Below are 19,598 nucleotides of genomic sequence, written 5' to 3' on the forward strand. Positions count from 1 at the left end.
GGCAGTTGTGGGTTGAGTTACTAGTCATGCAAGCCTTGATTGGAAAAAATGCTTTGGAGACCTTGAAGGCTTGGGAAAAGACCAATATAGCGATGGTTTTTATGTCCAACCATGAGGTGGAATCACTATTCGATGGGTTGAGGTGGTTTGGCCTTTAGAAGCCCTAGTTCGATTTTGATGAATTTTTCCATGGGATCCCACATTCATGCTTGGAATATGGCATGGGGGTGATTGGATGAAGATATTTGGCTCAGCCATGTCTATGTTTGAGAGGTTCATGGAAGTCCTAAACCTAGTTGGCCTTTGCATCATTAATATGAGGCAATGTCTCCTTGTTAATTCATGAGTATTATACTGATTTATATGTGGATTATATGGTTGTTGATTCCTTGGTATATATGTTGTTATTATGTTGGTTATGAACATGCATTATGACAGTGGCTATGCATGGATCTCATCATGTTTTTACTTGTAAATTAATGAACAATGTATCTATGGACTAATAGATGAAATTGTAGCTAATGTGTTGAGGCATCAATACTTCTTAGTGATTCTCAAATAGGTATGAGACCCCTATGCTCGGTTCTCTTGTTAAGACCTATAGCTTTCATGTTTGTGACATGTTTGATGAAATGCTTGTCATGGCTAGTATGGGTCCAATCTAGTCCTTGTTGATCTTTTTGCAAATGTGTCTTTCTTCCGCTGTGAAATTTCATTTTTGAAGGTGTCATTGAGTTTTGGGCAGTAACCTGGGCTCTAGGCCTAAAAAAGTGGAACAAATCCCAAAGTCGCAAACACAACACTGGGGAAAGAGTTCTAGGAAGCTCCCTTTCCCTTATTTTTGTTGACCTAGGTTGTCATTGATGTCAATATGGCAATATTCTAGATACTAGATGACGATATGAAGCCAAGGGGAAGCAGAGTAGATCCATGAAGAGATAGGAGCAAGGTCATCAGGATAGCCAAGCCATAAGCAAAGAGGAGTTACCAAAGGAGGCAAATCAAATCATATCGCAGGATATCAGAGCAAGAGAGGCATTCATATATGCAAGGAGGTCTTTGAAAGACACTGCCAAGCAAGAGGAGCCACATTGGAGCAAGAGGAGCTACAGGAGGAGCCATATATATATATATATATATATATATATATATATATATATATATATATATATGCCAAGACTGAGTTCTCAGAGCTACAGGAGCAAAAAGAGCATATATATATGCCAAAGAAGAACAGAGCCATGGGAGGCAGCAAACAGAGCTATCGGAGCTATAGGGGAGCCATATATATATATATATATATATATATATATATATATATATATATATATATATATATATATATATATATGCCAACACAAAGCCATCAGAGGAAGCGAATTACGCAATCGAGAGCTATCGAAGGCCAAAACCCATCTATATATGCATTAACAACTATCGGAGCAACAATGACAAAGGAAGAACTATAGGAGGAGTAGAGCTATTGCATATGCCAAGAGTAAGGTGCATAAGCAGAGGAGCATATAAACAGAGTTAAAACAGTGGAGCAATATATATATAAACAAAGTTAAAGGAGCGAAGGATATTGATTGTGATAATACATGCAGACCCGCGGCCTTATTATATCGCACCTATTGTAATATTGCGTCCGTCACTATATCGCAAGTCGTAAAGCCTTGCCACATGAAAGCATCGATTGCAATAGAGTTGTGGACCCAATAGACCTATTATAAACAGTTTAATATAATATCGCATCCGGTATCAGCCATCGGCCATCGGCAATGTTTTAGGCTCGACTTATAGAAGAACCTCCGAAAGTGGCGATTGCGATAATGTATGCGGACCTGATGGTCCTATTATATAGCACCCTATTATTATATCACGTCCGCAGGAGGATCGGCCCGTCGGCCATTGGCGATGTCATGAGGTTGCTATATAGAGAACTCTTGGAAGCCCTGAGCGCCGATTGCGACATACGCTGTGGATCCGATACAGGAATAGTTGTGGGTGAATTAAAATTGAAGTCCGCACTTAGTGTTTTGCTCGTGTTTTTTTTCTGATTTTCCTCTGTATCTGATATTTGTCGTGCGCAGGCCTTTGAGGAAGAAATGAAATACAATAATTCTCCTGATAGTTCAAGAGGCCTGAACTATAATTCAGAAGGCTCAATCAAGCCGATTGCAATTGCGATTGGGATGTGGTTGTCCCTTAAACTATGTTGACTCTGTGTATACCTGCCATCATTAAAAAAGGAGAGTGTTGTTACAATTTTTTGAATATGTGTTCTATATGTATGATTCAGTCCTCATCATTGAATCAACGTGTCTCAAGAGTTCTGGTGAGCATGAAGAGACAGAGGAAACCACAGAGATCGAGGAGGAAGCCAAAGGACCAGCGAAGAGAGGAAACCGACAGACAGAGGCATGAGGAATGAATAAAAGATAGAAAAAGTAGAGAACAATGAGTTGTTAATGCTGTTGAATGTTGTTGAATGTTGTTTAACATTTTTTTGTAAATAAGCTGGAGGAGACAGAGGCAGCGAGAGGATCCAGCAAAATAGAAAGAGTGTCAAAGGGCCAAAAGGACAACAGACAGTTGAAGGGGAGAACTAGCCAACAGAGAACATAAGCTCGAACAGGAAGTTGTTCTTTATGCAGAGCTTAGTGCATCTAACAGTAGAATGACTAAAGCTGTGTGAATACATTATCAGAGAGCATGAAGGCTATTAGAGACTATGTGTGGGCAGTGTGCAGAGTTGTAAAGACTTCTTCATAAGAATACTGGTTGTCATTGATGTTGTAGCTTGGAGACTGCAGTGAAGCTATAATCAGACAGAACTCAATAGAGAAGAGTTCTGAGAGCATAACATTACTATCAAATGAACCTTGACAAAATTGGGTCAAAACCCTTAAGGCTGGTGCCTCAGAAATAAGTAGGATTGGAGTCCTTGGGGCTGATGCCTCATAATCAAGATGGATAGGAGTCCTTGGGACTGGTGCCTCAGAAGTAAGAAGGATTGGAGTCCTTAGGTTTGGTGCCTCAGAAGTAAGAAGGATTGGAGTCCTTGGGGTTGATGCCTAAAAAGTAGGAAGGATAGGAGTCTTTGGAACTGGTGTCTCAGTAAATGGAAGGATTGAAGTCCTTGGGAGTTAGTGCTCCTAAGTCCAATATTGGTGTCTTGGTGAAATAGAGTTGGTGCTCTAGAGGTTGGAGCCTCACCAAAGTCCGAGTTGGAGCTTGGCAACTGATTGCAACCACTTATATATTGTATCTATTTTACTACAAATATTATATTAATAAAAGAATTTATTATTGTTGTTCATCTTGTGTTCTGAATATAAATTGTTTAACTCGTAAATCAATAGTCGGAAAAAGAAATATTGATTCACCCCCCCAGTATTTCCAACAATTGGTATTAGAGCCAGTACCTTCATTCAAAGCTTAACAACATGAAGGTTGACCGTTAGAACACAAATGGAGAGGTCAAGGAAGAAAGTCTCCAATCCTCCTAAGAATATGTCTCCCTCTACTACTAAAATAGAAGACAATCAATTTGAGGAGGCTCCAAGGCTCAATGGGAACTTTAATATATGGGAAGCAAGAATGAGGAATTTCCTACAAACTCAAGGCATTGAAATCTGGAAATCAGTGATTGTTGATAGCGGGATGGATGAGGAATCCAAGGAGTACAATGCAAAAGCAATGAAGGCAATCTTGAATGGGCTACCTGATTCTGTAAAGAACAATCTAGGAAAATATTCATCAGCAAAGGGTATATGGGACAAACTTCATGACCTTCACTCAAAAGGATCGTTGGCCATGACCATCAGTCAAGAAGATGATCGAAATCAAGAAGGAAATCCAGAACCCATCATAGAAGCTGAAAATGAGAATGATGACATTAAGGCCAAAGCAGACCTACAAGATGAAGAGAACGAAAAAGATTTTGTAGAAGATCTCCTCACTCAACTTATGGCTGCCATGGAAGAGATTAACAATCTGAAAAAGTAAAATAAGGAACTTAAGAAGATAGCACTAGCTGGTGACCAAGATCAAACAAGGAAGAAAGTTGACCTCATCAAGCTTCAAATACAAGAAAGGGATGAAGAGCTTGCCAAGCTTAAGAAGGAAATTCATCAAAGAAAAATAAAGCATCATGAAGAAGTCATATCCATGAAAAATCAATTGAATAAATCAAAGAAGGAGGAAGATACCTTGTCAAGTCAACTTGAACAAAGGCACAAGAGCTTGAAAAAACTTGAAGAAGAGATTGATCAGTACAAGGTAGAGGTATCCTCTCTCAAGTCTCAACTACAAGAAGCAAGGAAACAAGCACAAGGAGCTGAAAAGACCATGGAGCATTGGAAGTCATAGAAGGACATGTTGATGAAGTAGGAAAGGAAAGAAACACCATGATCTATCAACTAAAATCAAAGGATGAAGAAATCTTCAAAATGAATTCAAATATCATCTCCCTTAAAATAGTAGCAGATGAAGCTACTCGTAGCAAGGAAGAAACTAAGAAATAAATTGCCAAGAAGAATAATGAGTGTGAAAGATTGGAAGAAGAGATTGTCTTCCTCAGAACAAAGGTTGAAGGGATGACATGCTCAACTATCACAGATGTCCATCTGATAAATCAGGTCTCGGGTATGCAGATGAATCCTCAAACAAGAATGAAAATGCTTTAAACAAAAGAGATGTGAAGAAACCAGAAAGAAATGGTGATTCTCCTAGCTCTAGCAAAGGCAAGGAGAAAAATCAAGGCTAAAATAGAAGAAATCTTGCTCCAAGAAGAAATATAGATGATGTCAAACAGGCGAGAGGAAATGGTTATCATCAAAGGATCTCAAGGCATAAAGGCTTCAGAAGTACATCAAGGAAACCTCCATCTCCCAAGTACCAAAGCTCATTTTTTGGTTTTTTTTATTCTTGTACAAACTTTGGTCACATGGAAAAAGACTGTAAAGCATATCATAAAGATAGATATTATAGTCCCCAACAATCTCCAAGAAACAATTTTGTAGGAAGAAATCATGAATTCTTATTCATGAACAATGTAGAATGCTTCAAGTGTCACAACATTGGTCATATGGCACGTGATTGTAACTTAAATTGGGCTCTTACACAAGCTAGAACCATGCAAAAGAAGAAAGTTGCACAAGTATGGAGAAGGAAGGAAATACAATCCGAAAGTCCCTTGAGCTCTCCAGCCAACAGCATATGTCATTGGCCTAAATTTTGACAATCTAAGCATTTTATGAGAAGACTCTGCCAAAAGGAGATGATGCATATAGTTAGGGGGAGCCTGTAATTCTTGATCATTATTGCTAAAGCTATTAGTGAAAGGGTCCTTATGAAATCTTTGTTGAACTATATTAACAGTCATTCTTTGATAAAGATCATTTCTCAGGGGTACTCCATTAAAGAATGTGATCCTGTAACCATTATTTGGACTATTGTTAAAGATGCTTTCCACTTAATCACTAAGTAGTATTTGAAGCTACAGAGAAAGTCATCTAATGCTAGAGAAAATAGGGCAAACAACCATGGTGTTGTTATCACAGAAGTTTATGTCTTAACTCAGGGATTTAATGTGAGAACAGATAAATTCTAGACACTAATAGAGGCGTTCTTCAAACAAATAGATACATCTAGAATGGAGTTTGAAGTAAGAGCAGCTGGTAGCATATAACAAACTGAAGCATTGCAAAAAGATGCAAATCAGTAGAATAAATTTAAAGGATACTCACATATTGGATATCTGAATCTGCTAGGGAAAGAACATGGCAAAAAGCACAACCTCACTAAGAAAATATAGCAACAGTAAGGCACAACCTCTCACCATTTCACCCAAATAAAATGATGTTGAACACTAGATGGCAATGATTTAAAGAGAAGCACAAAGACACAAAGGAACTCAGATCTGAAGAAATACAACAAGATAGAAAATATTGGTGGCAGTTTCTCTTGATTCAGACTATGAAGGTCTCTCAATTCTGCATATGGAGACATCAATATGGATTGAAGCATAAAAGCCTAGACTTGGACACTTGGTGTATGGCCATTTGCAATCTAAATGAAAGCATTAAAGTAGAGCATCTTTAAGCATTGTTGAAGCCATGATAAAGTAGTTCTTAGACATGAAGAGGGAATAATGTGCAAATTGATGATAAAGCATCAATCCTTCTATCTTGAGTAAAAATAATAAGAGCACTATGACAGGGGGAGTCACAAACCCATGAAGATCTACCATTCATGAAAAACAGAAGTAGTTTGATAGGGGGAGCCCCAAAGCACTCCTTTGCCGTTGATGTCAAATGGGGAGAGAAGAAGAATATTTCCATCAATAATAAAGGGGGAGATTGTTGGCCTAGGTTGTCATTGATGTCAATATGGCAATATTCTAGATACTAGATGATGATTTGAAGCCAAGGGGAAGTAGAGCATATCCATGAAGAGACAGGAGCAAGGCCATCAAGATAGTCAAGCCATAAGCAAAGATGAGTTACCAAAGGAGGTAGATCAAAGCATATCATAGGATATCAGATCAAGAGAGGCATTCATATATGCAAGGAGGTCTTTGAAAGACACTACCAAGCGAGAGGAGCCACATTGGAACAAGAGGAGCTACAGGAGGAGCCATATATATATATGTAATATATATATATATGCCAAAACTGAGTTCTGAGAGCTACAGGAGCAAACAGAGCGAGCAGAACAAAGCACATATATATGCCATATATATGCCAAAGAAGAACAGAGCCATGGGAGGCAGCAAACAAAACTATCGGAGCCACAAAAGAAGCAGACAGAGGTTTCGGGAGAAAACAGAGCTATCGGAGATATAGAGGAGCCATATATATGTAACATATATATATATATATATATATATATATATATATATATATATGCAAAAACATAGCCATCAAAGGAAGCAGATTACATAATTGGGAGCTATCGGAGGCCAAAACCCATCTATATATGCATTAACAGCTATCAGAGCAACAATGCCAAAGGAAGAACTATCGAAGGAGTAGAGCTATTGCATATGCAAATGGTAAGGTGCATAAGTGGAGGAGCATATAAACATAGTTAAAACAGCAGAGCAATATATATATATATATATATATAAACTAAGTTAAAGGATCAGAGTATATTGATTGTGATAATACATGTGGACCCGCAGCCTTATTATATCGCGTTTGTTGCTATATCGCAATCTGTAAAGCCTTGCCACATGAAAGTGCTGATTGCAATAGAGTTGCGAACCCGACGGGCCTATTATAAATGGTTTAATATAATATCACATCCGGTATCGGCCATCAGCCATCGATAATGTTTTAGGCTCGACTTATAGAAGAACCTCTGAAAGTGGCGATTGTAATAATGTATGAGGACCCAATGGTCCTATTATATAGCACCCTATTATTATATCGCGTCCACAGGAGAATCGACCCGTTGGCCATCAGTGATGTCATGAGGTAGCTATATAAAGAACTCCTGGAAGCCCTGAGTGCCGATTGTGACATACGTTGTGGATCCGATACAGGAATAGTTATGGGTGAATTAAAATTAAAGTCCACCCTTAGTGTTTCGCTCGTGTTTTTTTTTTCTGATTTTCCTGTGTATCTGATATTTGTCGTGCACGGGCCTTTGAGATAGAAATGCAATACAATAATGCTCTCGATAGTTCAAGAGGCCTGAACTATAATTCAGGATGCTGAATCAAGCCGATTGGGATGTGGCTGGCCGCTAAACTATGCCGACTCTGTGTACACCTGCCATCATTAAAAAAGGAGAGCGTTGTTACAATTTTTTGAATATGTGTTCTCTATGTATGATTCGGTCCTCATCGTTGAATCAATGTGTCTTAGGAGTGTTTGTGAGCACGAAGAGATAGAGGAAACCACAGAAACGGAGGAGGAAGCCAAAGGGCCAACGAAGAGAGGAAACCAACAGACAAAGGCATGAGGAATGAATAAAAGATAGAAAAAGCAAAGGATAGCGATCTGTTAATGCTATTGAAGGTTGTTGAATGTTGTTGAAAATTTTTGTGGAAACAAGCTAGAGGAGACAAAGGCAACGAGAAGATCTAGCAGAACATAAAGAGGGCCGAAGGGCCAACAGGACAACAGAAATTTGAAAGGGAGAAGTAGCCAACAGAGAACATAAACTCAAACAGGAAGTTGTTCTTTATGAAAAGCTTAGTGCATCTAATAGTAGACTGACTAAAGCTGTGTGAAGACATTGTCAGAGAGCATAAAGGCTATTGGAGACTATGTGTGGGCAGTGTGCAGAGTTGTAAAGACTTCTTCATAAGAATACTGGCTGTCATTGATGTTGTAGCTTGGAGACCGCAGTGAAGCTATAATCAGACAGAACTCAGTAGAGAAGAGTTCTGAGAGCAGAACATTACTATCAAATGAACCTTGACAAGATTGGGTCAGAACCCTTGAGGCTGGTGCCTCATAAGTAAGTAGGATTCGAATCCTTGTGGTTGGTGCCTCAGAAGCAAGAAGGATAGGAGTCCTTGGGGCTGGTGCCTCAAAAGTAAGAAGGATTGGAGTCCTTGGGGCTGGTGCCATAGAAGTAAGAAGGATTGGAGTCCTTGGGGTTGATGCCTCAGAAGTACAAAGGATAGGATTCTTTGGGACTGGTGTCTCAGTAAATGAAGGATTGAAGTCCTTAGGAGTTGGTGCTCCTAAGTCCAAGATTGGTGTCTTGGCGAAATAGAGTTGGTGCTCTGGAGGTTGGAGCCTCACCAAAGTCTGAGTTGGAGCTTGGAAACTGATTGTAACCACTTATATATTGTATCTATTTTACTGCAAAGATTATATTAATAAAATAATTTATTATTGTTGTTCATCTTGTGTTCTGAATATAAATTGTTTAACTGGCAAAACAATAGTCGGAAAAAGAAATACTGATTCACCCCCCCAGTATTTCCAACTATTTTGGGAGCTTTTGGAGCCTCCTAGATGCACCCTTGTCCATATCAAGGGAGTATCCAGGGTTTGATGCACTAAAACTTCAGTTGGTCTCAAGGGCTAGTTACCTGAGTGGTTGGGATGGCTCCTGGGAGTTCTGTTGTTGATGTGGAATGTCTGTGTGATGTGTTCCGCCAGTTCCACTTCCTTAATTACCACATAGGGATTTGAATCATATCATAGTAACTTCTCGTCACATGTTTACCCCGGTTGGCCGATTACTTGCGTAGATGTGGGAGGAGGGTGTTACACTTCAAAACACTCAAAACATTTGAATCAACCCAAAATGACACTTGGCGACCAAGGCGACACTTAATATGATAATGAGGTAGGCTCCAAAATTCACATTTAGAAAAATTTTGGAGGGTGTTGTAGAAGTGACAACACATCCTAATAGCTCTTTCATTTAGCTGGACATTTGTTATCTAATTTTTCATTATCAATCAATATATTGTACTCATGCAAAAATTATTAGCAATCTACTTATTAGAGCAACAAGATAATTTTTTCTATCAATGCAAATGCTACTACGACATAATTTGTACATAAATGTAATCCAATGGACTATTTTTTGTTTAAGCTATACGTTTTGTACTATGCTATGTCTCCTTTTTTTGGGGGGGGTTCACATTGCTGCTTTTTTTCATTGTTTTCTTGATTTATCAAGTTTGCAAGTTCTATAACTACTCAGTCAATATAAGTTCATTATGTTGCAATTTTTGGTGACATTAATTTACAATAACATATTTCTTTTTTTACAAAACAAATATCTAAATAATTCGTTTTCATAGAAATCTAAAACAAGTTTCTAAATTGATATAACTTATAAAACATATTACATTTATACATTTAGACAAAATTTCTAAATAGAATCACAATTGTCCAAAGAAAATTGTAAAGTAAATGGATTTGTTGTAACATAAATTGGTATTCTGCTTCCTTGAATGATATCTACAAATTATGAGAATATTTGTAGAGGTTGGGGTATTTTCATAGCAAGTGTTGTGATATTGATGAACGATGTAGTACTTGGTACGATTTCATTGTGTTGAAAAGTATCTGTGGGAGAACCAGGGTCTTTTGCATAGACAGGGGTGCTAAATTAACTATGTAATGAATAGTCGGAAGGCTTTGTATTTGTAAATTATATTTAGGAACTTTTTTTCCAACTACGAAAATAGTTGTACAAAGGTGGTTGTGTGAAGCTATTCGTTGATGCATTTGCAAGGAACCATTATGTTAATGCTTTGTTCAATGATGTGATAATTCATGTGGTTGCAAGTTATTTGCATAGGCCTTGAGGGGTTGGGGGGTAGGGTTGAACCAATGTCAAATGAATATTATTATGTTTGCTTATGCGTAGTACAAAGTATGTGCGAGAGAGTTGAGGTCCATTGCATAATGAGTACTGGGGTGTTTGTGCGGAACGTTTACTGTGCGGAGGATGCAGTATGTGCCGGAAATTCGAGGTCTTTTGCATAGATGACCATGATAAAAGGTGTTAGTGTTGTGTGGTAAAATGAATCTGCGGAAGGATTTATATTTTTTAGTTATTATTTAGAAATATTTTTTGGAAATATCGAAGTAGTCATACGAAGTTGGTTGTGCGAAGCTAGATGTTTGGAGGTTTCATGTGCGGATTTTTGAATGTTAAATAAGGGCGTTATTGAGTGTGAAAGTAGTTGTGTAGACGAAGTTGTGCAGAGGTTGTTGTGTGAGAAGAAAGAACCCTTACCACCTTGGAGGGAGAACCCTTATATATCCCTGCCATAACCCTTTATGTTAGTTAAGCCCTTACCCTTTGATAAAACCCTATAAGCAAGAGACTTGTGTGGATGTTATGCTAAATTTTTATTCAAAGTTTACTAAGGTAATAAATATACAAATCTCTTTTTTAATTTCTATTTAGGGGCATATTTCACAATGAATAATCATTAATTAATATCAATTTCAAAACTAGTTGTTCATAGGTTTCATGTCCAGAGTTTCAAATGTCAATTAAAGGCGTTATTGAGTGTGGAAGTAATTGTGCAAACAAAGTTGTGTGGAGTTTGTTGTGCATGTGCGAATGTTATGTGAAATTTGTGGGGTCTAAAATGCGGATGCAAATTAGAGTTTCACTATCAATCCGAGTAAGTAAACTTTGAGGATCGCCTAATATATATGGACTTAGAGACAAACTAAACTAAGCTAGGTGAAGAAATGCCAAAACTCCCTTACAGGAGATCTTTCATTGGGATCTCCAACACCTATTTAGTCATTTAACAAAATGAAATCTAAAAATTAAAAGACATTATGACAAGTGTAAGAAATATTGAATCTCCCTTACAGGACACTATTCATTAATATTTCTAACCATATTAATCAATAAACTAAGAAATGAAGGTGTTTAAACATAATTCAAATTGATTACAGGAAATATTAAAGCTCTCTTACAAGAGACTATTCATTTATATTTCCAACATCAAGATCTTTAAACTAATGAAATTAAAATCATAAATGGAAGCTTACTATACCAAAACAAGTATGCAAGTGAGGCAATGGGGGCCCTCCATAGCTCCACAAGCACACCTAGAAAGAAGTCAAATGTAGAAGAAAATCCAATCCACTTTATTTATCATCAATTGCAAATTTCAATTACAAGCTCCAAGTTCTACATTCCAAGAGATTCTAAATCTCCATTACAATGATCCTAAAATCTAAAATTACAAATGAAGGACTAAGTTTCTAAATTCTAAAAATTAAGATTACAAATGAAGGAGATAACACTCCTATTTATACAACAAGATGAGATAACAAAATCATAATGATGATCCACTATTCCCTCTTCAAATCCACATATCTATCAACCAATGGTGACACATAACCCTATCCTACATGATCTTCTCCATGAGGTCCATGATCTCCTTAAATTCGAATTTGAAATAGAGTGTCACATAAGGGTGCCTTAAAAGCTTCCTTTGTACCTACACATGTCAACAAACTCATTCTAATTGTTAGGTATAAGTATATGGATATTATTTTCTAAATTTTAACCACAAATTCACTTAAAAATACTAAGAATTAATAATGTTTTGTAAAACACAAAGCTAACCCATATAATGATGAAAGTGAAAAGGATGTGATGACATGGTGGTGGAATAGAGGTGAGAAAATATGTGAATGGAGAGAAAGTGGATGTTGAATGGAGTGAAAGTGGATGTATTTTAAGGATAATTCTTAGGCCCAACATACCCCCAAATTGAAGGTATTGCATGTCCTCATGCAATCTATTACATTACTTTTTGATACTTGAGCTTTGGCTTAAACTTTTCATGATATCATTTACTTAACTTTTGCAAAGTGTTTTTAATGAATTGCAACTTGGCTAGTTCTTGTGTTTCAACCATATTTTGTTTGTTGCATTCAATTTTAATGTATGATCTTTGAATATTGATAATGTGATTTTTATTGCAAATTATTTTTGTTGGAATGCATCATGGTTGGTTCTATCGTTTAAGTACTTTTTACAAGGACATTTATATGCTCATGTAATAGTGAATATATTTTGAAGGTATGTGGGTTTTATAATGTGATATATGAATATGAAAAAAAATATGAATGTGACAAAGTATGAATGTAAATTTATCCCCCCCCCCTAAAACTGATGGTTTTGGCAATTTTGTGAAATGAGGAAAGGAAGATTTTTCCAAAAATTATCATTCTAGCATTCAAGGAATTAAATGGTTAAAAGTTAGAAAATATAATACCTCAAGTTACCCTTTCAAAAATGGATGAGAGTTGTGCATGTGTGGCTGCAATATTCTAATCATAGTCTTCTTTACATGGTTGTGAAAATGGTGGATGAAGTCGAAAAAGTGAATCTTTTATTGTTGTTGCATCTGCCACTAAATCTACTGTTAGATCTTCTATTGAATGTTCAGCATCCGTTGTTGAATGCAGCTAGAAATGTATAAGGATTGGAAGGTATTCAAAATTTAGCATTTACACTTGCCCCACCAGCCTTATTTATTGAATTGTCCTCAAGTCATTTATATCAAAAACTAAAAAGTAATGAAAGTAAATTTGCTTCCACTGCTAAAAAATGATGGATCTTCAAGTCTTCAACCCTTGTTGGCACAATTTTTGTCATGTGAATAAATGTTTTGGTGTCGAACATAACAAGAAATTGTTAACTTAGTGTCCATTAATGGATGCCACTAGTCAACACGAGAACTCCCATCTTTGGTGTGGATGAGAGTCAAGATGCCATGAACACATCTTTCTAAGTATGAATGAATTTGTTGTTATCGAATACTTAGAAGATCTGATGAACAAGGGACATCGATGTATTCCCTTATTTATTGGCATGATAGCTTGCCCTTAAGGCATGCAAGCTTCAAGGTGTTTTTAGAAAAATATTTAGTCTCAAGGACTATGGACTCAATTGTGTATGGAAGCAAGGTTTTATTTGCAAGGGTAGGGAAAAGGAAAGTGACAATGAATATGTAAAGTGCAACAAAAAGCTTGTAACTGAGCTTCATTGCATTTGTTGGTGGGTTAGGATTGATTCAAATGTAATGAAGTGTATGTGGACAATGAGAAATGGATAATGACTCTTGTTGGGGAAAAGTGAATTTTGGCATGAAAAATCTCAAAAATAGCAAATCTGCTCATTAATTTGGAAATTTATGCTAAAATAATGGCGTTTGAATAGCGTTGACCAGCCACCTGTAGTCTTCAAATTCATGAGTGGATAGGTATTTCACCATCCTTGGTCATTTAGGAACAAACCCCAGATCTTCAAATTTGCTAATCTATCATGCAACATGTCAAACGATTAAGCTATTACAGGAAGTTGAAAGAACTTGTAATTTTTTGGAAATTTCATTTATGTTCATGGACTTGTTCATTAGAATTTCTCATGAAATTAGTCTTTTGAAGACCAATTGTGCGCACAATTAGTTTCCTTAATGATCATTTGATCCTCTGAAATCTGCAAAAAAAAACTTCACATAAAGAACATAAGTGTGTTTGAAAATAAATGGCCAATTCCTTGATGATTCTTACGCAAAAACTAATGCCAAATGAAGCAGATTAAGAAGAATCAAAAGCGTAATTTTAGTCGATCCTGATGTTGATAACAACCCATTTTAATAAATACCCATGAAAAATAAATTACTTCCTATTTCTGTCGAATGCTTCATGAATGTGCATGGAAAAAAGCTTGGGATTAGAGATTTGTTGTGTCCTACAGCTTAGTACGTTACATAAAAGCATAGATTTTAATGCCAAATCTAAGCATAATCCTCCAAATGTTCGATAAATCCATCTTCCAAATTCGCTTCCAAAGTCTGCCAATGTGATGTGCCGAGAGCTCTTGATGTGGAAACAATACCTGTTAAGGAACAGATCCCTCAAGATATATAACTTCCCTCTTTGCTGCCAAAATACCGCCCTGTGCTGCAACATCCAAATCCAAACCAGAAATATGACCTCAACATCTACTTCAGGCAACGGAACTGCGCTTGACTAGGAACCAACAAGAAACATAAGAAAGGATCCCAACTGGAGAATAAATAAAAAACTAAAAGTAGCAATAGAGAAAAGAATCCCCAGCAAAGATTCAGTCACAGTACATAAGTTTGCAACCAAGAACAAGGCCTTTCTATATATTGAATCAGCAACAAGGCTAGGTTCCCAAAAGACATGTTAAACCCAAATGTCTTATGTCAGAATTTTGTGGAGGGGAAATTTTGGCATTATGACACAGGTTTGGCACTATGGCACAGGTGTTATCCTTGATGGAAACTCACTCAAAGGGAAAATCACAATTCAGGCTCTCAGAATGAAAGAAAATGAGGTATACGCAAGTTCATCTTAACAAAATTGTGTATACACGCGAGTGTACCGATCAAAAGGCACGTATACGTATGCAAGCACTTTCATGCAAAGAAAAGCGTGTACATGTGGGAAAACTTATGGTTGGTCCATGATATTTAGTCTGACATATTTGAACCTATGGTTTTGTTCCTTTGTATTGCAACCAAAGTATTGAGTCCCTAGCATTGGATCTCTATGGTTTTGGACCATGGTTTGAGTAAGGCCTAAGTCTATAAAAAGGGAAGGAGATCATTTGGCAAGGATCAACCGAAGCATTAAATATCATATGAAGAGCAAGATCTAGAATATTGTCATTGGGTTATGGTGCATAACTAGATCTGAGTCAAGGAAGAACCTGAGCGCAAGGAAAAGGATAAGTTCTATTGATGGGTCAAGATCTGAAGGCGGTTTGAAGAGAAGTATCTTTGTGTAATTTTTTGTTCTGTTTGGCGCATGACATGATCTATAAATATGATAATCAGGGTATAATTAATGTCTAAATAAGTAAAAAGGATAAATTATCTTTTATAGATCTATACGCAGGTTCAGCGCAGTAGAGGCATGTATACACGCCGGTTCACTAACTCAAAATAGCATATATGCAGGATGTCCTTGATACAAAAGTGTATGCACGTAGGTTCCACATATTGAAGTAGAGTATATCTCATGAAATATGTTTTAGCTGCTTCTGTTTATTGCTGCAGTGTTCTGGGTTCAGAATTGGTGGTTGGTTACTGGTACTGTTTTCTGGTTACAGCATTCTAAGAAGTTATTGGTTGATTCAGTATTTGTTTGTACAAAGGAGTTTGGTTAATGCAGATATACTTGATGTTTGATTGATATTCATGGATCCAGTCTAAAAATTTATGAAACGTGGTCCCTGGAAAAAAAGAGAAGGTTGTAGCCTTCTGTAGGTCAACACCTACGTACTAGTACCTCAGCTAGTACAAGAGCTAAGGGGGTTGTAGCTCCCTTCCAGGAGAAGCTAGAGAATGAGAGAAGGATGTAGCCTTCTGCAGGTAGCAACCTGCATACTGGTATAAGACTACACCAGTACAGAAACATTGTAAAAAGAAGTTTCTAATTGAAAGAAGATAGAGACGAATTGCAGCAGGTGGTTTTCACCCACATTGGGTTTCCACCTTATATCTTGTGTTCTTATGTGTGACAGCCTGTTCTGTTTTACTGTTCCTAGTTACTATTCATATGGTTTGATGCACAGATTGATGATCAACATCTGAAGAATAATTTAAATTACAAGTCTGCTTATATATGCTTGTTTCCTTAACTTAAGTTGCGTACATACGCGGTATTTACTAACTGAAGTAGCATATACAAATATGATTGTGAAATGAAAAAGAATTGACCTGATAATACTGATTCACCCCCCCCCCCCCCCCCCAGTATTATTTCCAACAATTGGTATCAGAGCAGGTCCTTCAGAAGAAGCTTAATCACTTGAAGGAAGATCTATTATCATCATGAGCAACTAAGAAAAAGAAGCATCAATCAGGCCACCAATTTTTGATGGGAGCAACTTTGTCTATTGGAAGGTAAGAATCACTGCCTATCTTCAATCTCTTGGTACAGAAGTTTGGGATATTGTGGAAACAGGATACACATTTCCATCATCAACTCCTACAGATACAGCTGGTAAGAAGCAGTATGAAACAAATGCAAAGGTTGTCAACACTCTATTAGGGAGTCTATCTCAATCAGAATTCGTCAAGGTTATGCAGCTCAAAACCACAAAAGAAATATGAGACAAGATCGTTCTAAGCTATGAAGGAGATGATCAGGTAAAATGAGAAAAACTACAAACTCTCAGAATTCAATATGAAAATCTCAGAATGTACAATGATGAAAGTGTGGCTAACTATTTCCTACATATAGATGAGATTGCTAATTGTATGAAAAATTTGGGTGAAGAAATAAAAGAAGTTGTTTTGGTTGAAAAGGTTCTAATATCTTTTTCTTCTAAGTTTGAATCAAAAGTTTTTGCCATAGAAGAAAAACAGAATCTACAGAGCCCTACCATGTCACAGCTACACGGAATCCTAACCGCTTATGAAATGAGAAAAGGGGGACAATCAGACAAGAGAGAAGCCGCATTCAAAGCCTCATAAAAAGGAGATTACAATGACTCAGGACATATGTCGGAAGAAGAGGAAGAATCAAATTTTGTCAAGAACCTCTAATAGGGAACTGGAAGATTCAGAGGTAAGCTACCTTTCAAATTTTTTTCTTGTGGAAGAGTCGGTCACTATGCTGCCAAATGTCCTCATAAAGATAAGCTTGACAAAGGTAAGGAACCAATTAGATGGAACAGAAAACAAAATGTAAGTAAGAAGAGCTATTACACACATGAAGACAGTGATGGATTTTCAAATAGTGATGAAGATGAACAAGGTAATGATTATAGACTTTTGATGGCTTTTGAAGACGATGATTTCTTGGATGCTATAGATGAAGAAGGTCTTTATGAAGAAATTTCTAAACTCAAAATTTGTTTAGAGGAAAAGAATATGATTATAGATACTTTGACATTCCAAATTGCTAAGAGAGAAAAACACAATGAAAAGTTAGAATGTGAAATTGTGGGACTTAGAAAAGATATTGAGAAATCAAAAGCTCTTAATCTTAGATTTGCTAAGGGATCTGAAACTTTAGATGATATTATGAAAGTGCAGCATTCTCCTCTAATCAAGACAGGTCTTGGATATACTGAAGAAAAGTCTCAAGCACAGAAGCAAGCATAGAATCCATCCACCTCCAAAAGTTATCTTGATGCAGCAAGAAAAAATGAATAGGTTGACAATCGACAGCAAAAGCATAATGCAGATCTCCAAATAAATCAAGGACAATTTGCTTCAAGAATGAACAAAGATTACCAAGTAAATCAGGGGAAATCTACTTCAAGGATGAACAGAAGCTTCAACCAACCACAGGTAAATCATTCTCAATTTTCCTCAAGAATGGATATCAATGGAAACTACAATCATTTGGTTGGTAGGTTTGATAATCGCAGAAATTTCTTCAATGGCCAATGTTTCTCTTATCATAACTTTGGTCACAAAGCTACTCAATGTGTTGCCTACAAGACCATCATGACTAGAGAAGCTCAAAAACAAAGGAGTATGACTGGGATCATGAAAAGGACCTACAATAACTTTTCTGCTCTTGAGAATGAAGTAGAATGTTCTATTTGTAACAACTTTGGTCATGAAGATTCTGAATGCAGGAGTAGGTTTCGACAAACAACTCAGAAGGAGCAAGTTTCATTGAATTCTAAAACATGGAGAAAGAAATAATCGCAACCAGAAAGATGTGGGATAGCCTTATATGCGGAAGGACAGGAAAATTAGTGGTACATCGACAGTGGATGCTCGAAACATATGACAGGTGATAAAGAAAAACTTCAGTCATATAGTGCCTTAGAAAAGGAAAAGAAGGTCTCATTTGGAAATGACACCCCTACCTTCATAAAAGGTAGAGGTTCTGTTCTTTTGAAAGAAAAGGTCAAAGCTAGGAAAGTTATGTATGTTGATGGCTTAAAGCATAATCTATTAAGTGTCAGTCAAATGTGTGATCAAGGAAATGAGGTAATATTTTGATCAAATGGATGTATTGTTCGTGAGCTTGATATAGGAGAAACAGTAATCAAAGGCATAAGAACTCCAAATAATTTATACATACTCAAGGGAGGACAACAGCAATGCTATCTTAGCAAGAATGATGAACACGAGACTAGGATTGCTCCTTCAGCTGCTCTTTGGAATGAGGCTGGTTCTAATGAAGCTGCTAGGACTTCTTGTCATAGTGCAACTCTAACTGCTGGAACTGATCCTGCTGGGATTGCTTCTTCAACTGCTAGGAATTATGTTCCTTCAGAAGATTGGGGAATCTAAGCTTCTCTCAGATAAGGAAATCATGTAAATATCAGGTAGTTCATGATCTCCCTGACATCAGAATTCTAGACAATACAATATGTAAAGCATGTCAGTTGGTTAAACAAACCAGAACTAATTTCCCTGAGAAGGAAGGATCAGCTAGCAGGCCACTTGAACTTGTCCATACTAATGTATGTGGTCCATCTAGGAAAAGGTCACCTCGAGGAGAAGAATACTTTATATTGTTCATTGACGACTTTTCCAGGATGTGTTGGTTAGGACTTATGAAGCATAAAGACGAAGCTTTCGAAAAGTTCAAAGCATTCAAGGCCTTGGTTGAAAATGAATCAGATCACAGAATCAAATTCCTCAGGTCTGATAGAGGTGGGGAATTTACCTCGGATGAATTTTTTCGATTTTTATGAAGAACATGGAATAATAAGGGAATTCTCTACTACAAGGACTCCTCAGCAAAATGGATTAGTTGAAAGGATGAACAAAACGGTTCAACAAATGGCTCATGATATGCTTGATGAGTCTGGAACTCCCACAACCTTCTGGGGTGAAGTCGCATTTGCTGCAATTACTATTCTAAACAAGAAAAACATCCGGGTAAATAGCACTTAGACTCCTCATGAACTTTGGTATGGTAAGACTCCCACGATAAAATACTTCAAAATTTTTGGAAGCAAATGCTATATCAAAAATACTAATGAAAACCTTCACAAGTTTGAACCTAGAGCAGATGAAGGCATTCTCGTTGATTACTCTCCCCACAGCAAAGAATATAAGTGTTACAATAAAAGACTTGGAAAATTTGTTGAAAGTATTGATGTAGTGGTTGATGAAGAAGGAA

Source organism: Pinus tabuliformis, chromosome 3_2 (assembly GCF_031772625.1).
Source record: "Pinus tabuliformis cultivar Carrire ecotype Pingquan chromosome 3_2, CPIR1, whole genome shotgun sequence".
Taxonomy (NCBI): domain Eukaryota; kingdom Viridiplantae; phylum Streptophyta; class Pinopsida; order Pinales; family Pinaceae; genus Pinus; species Pinus tabuliformis.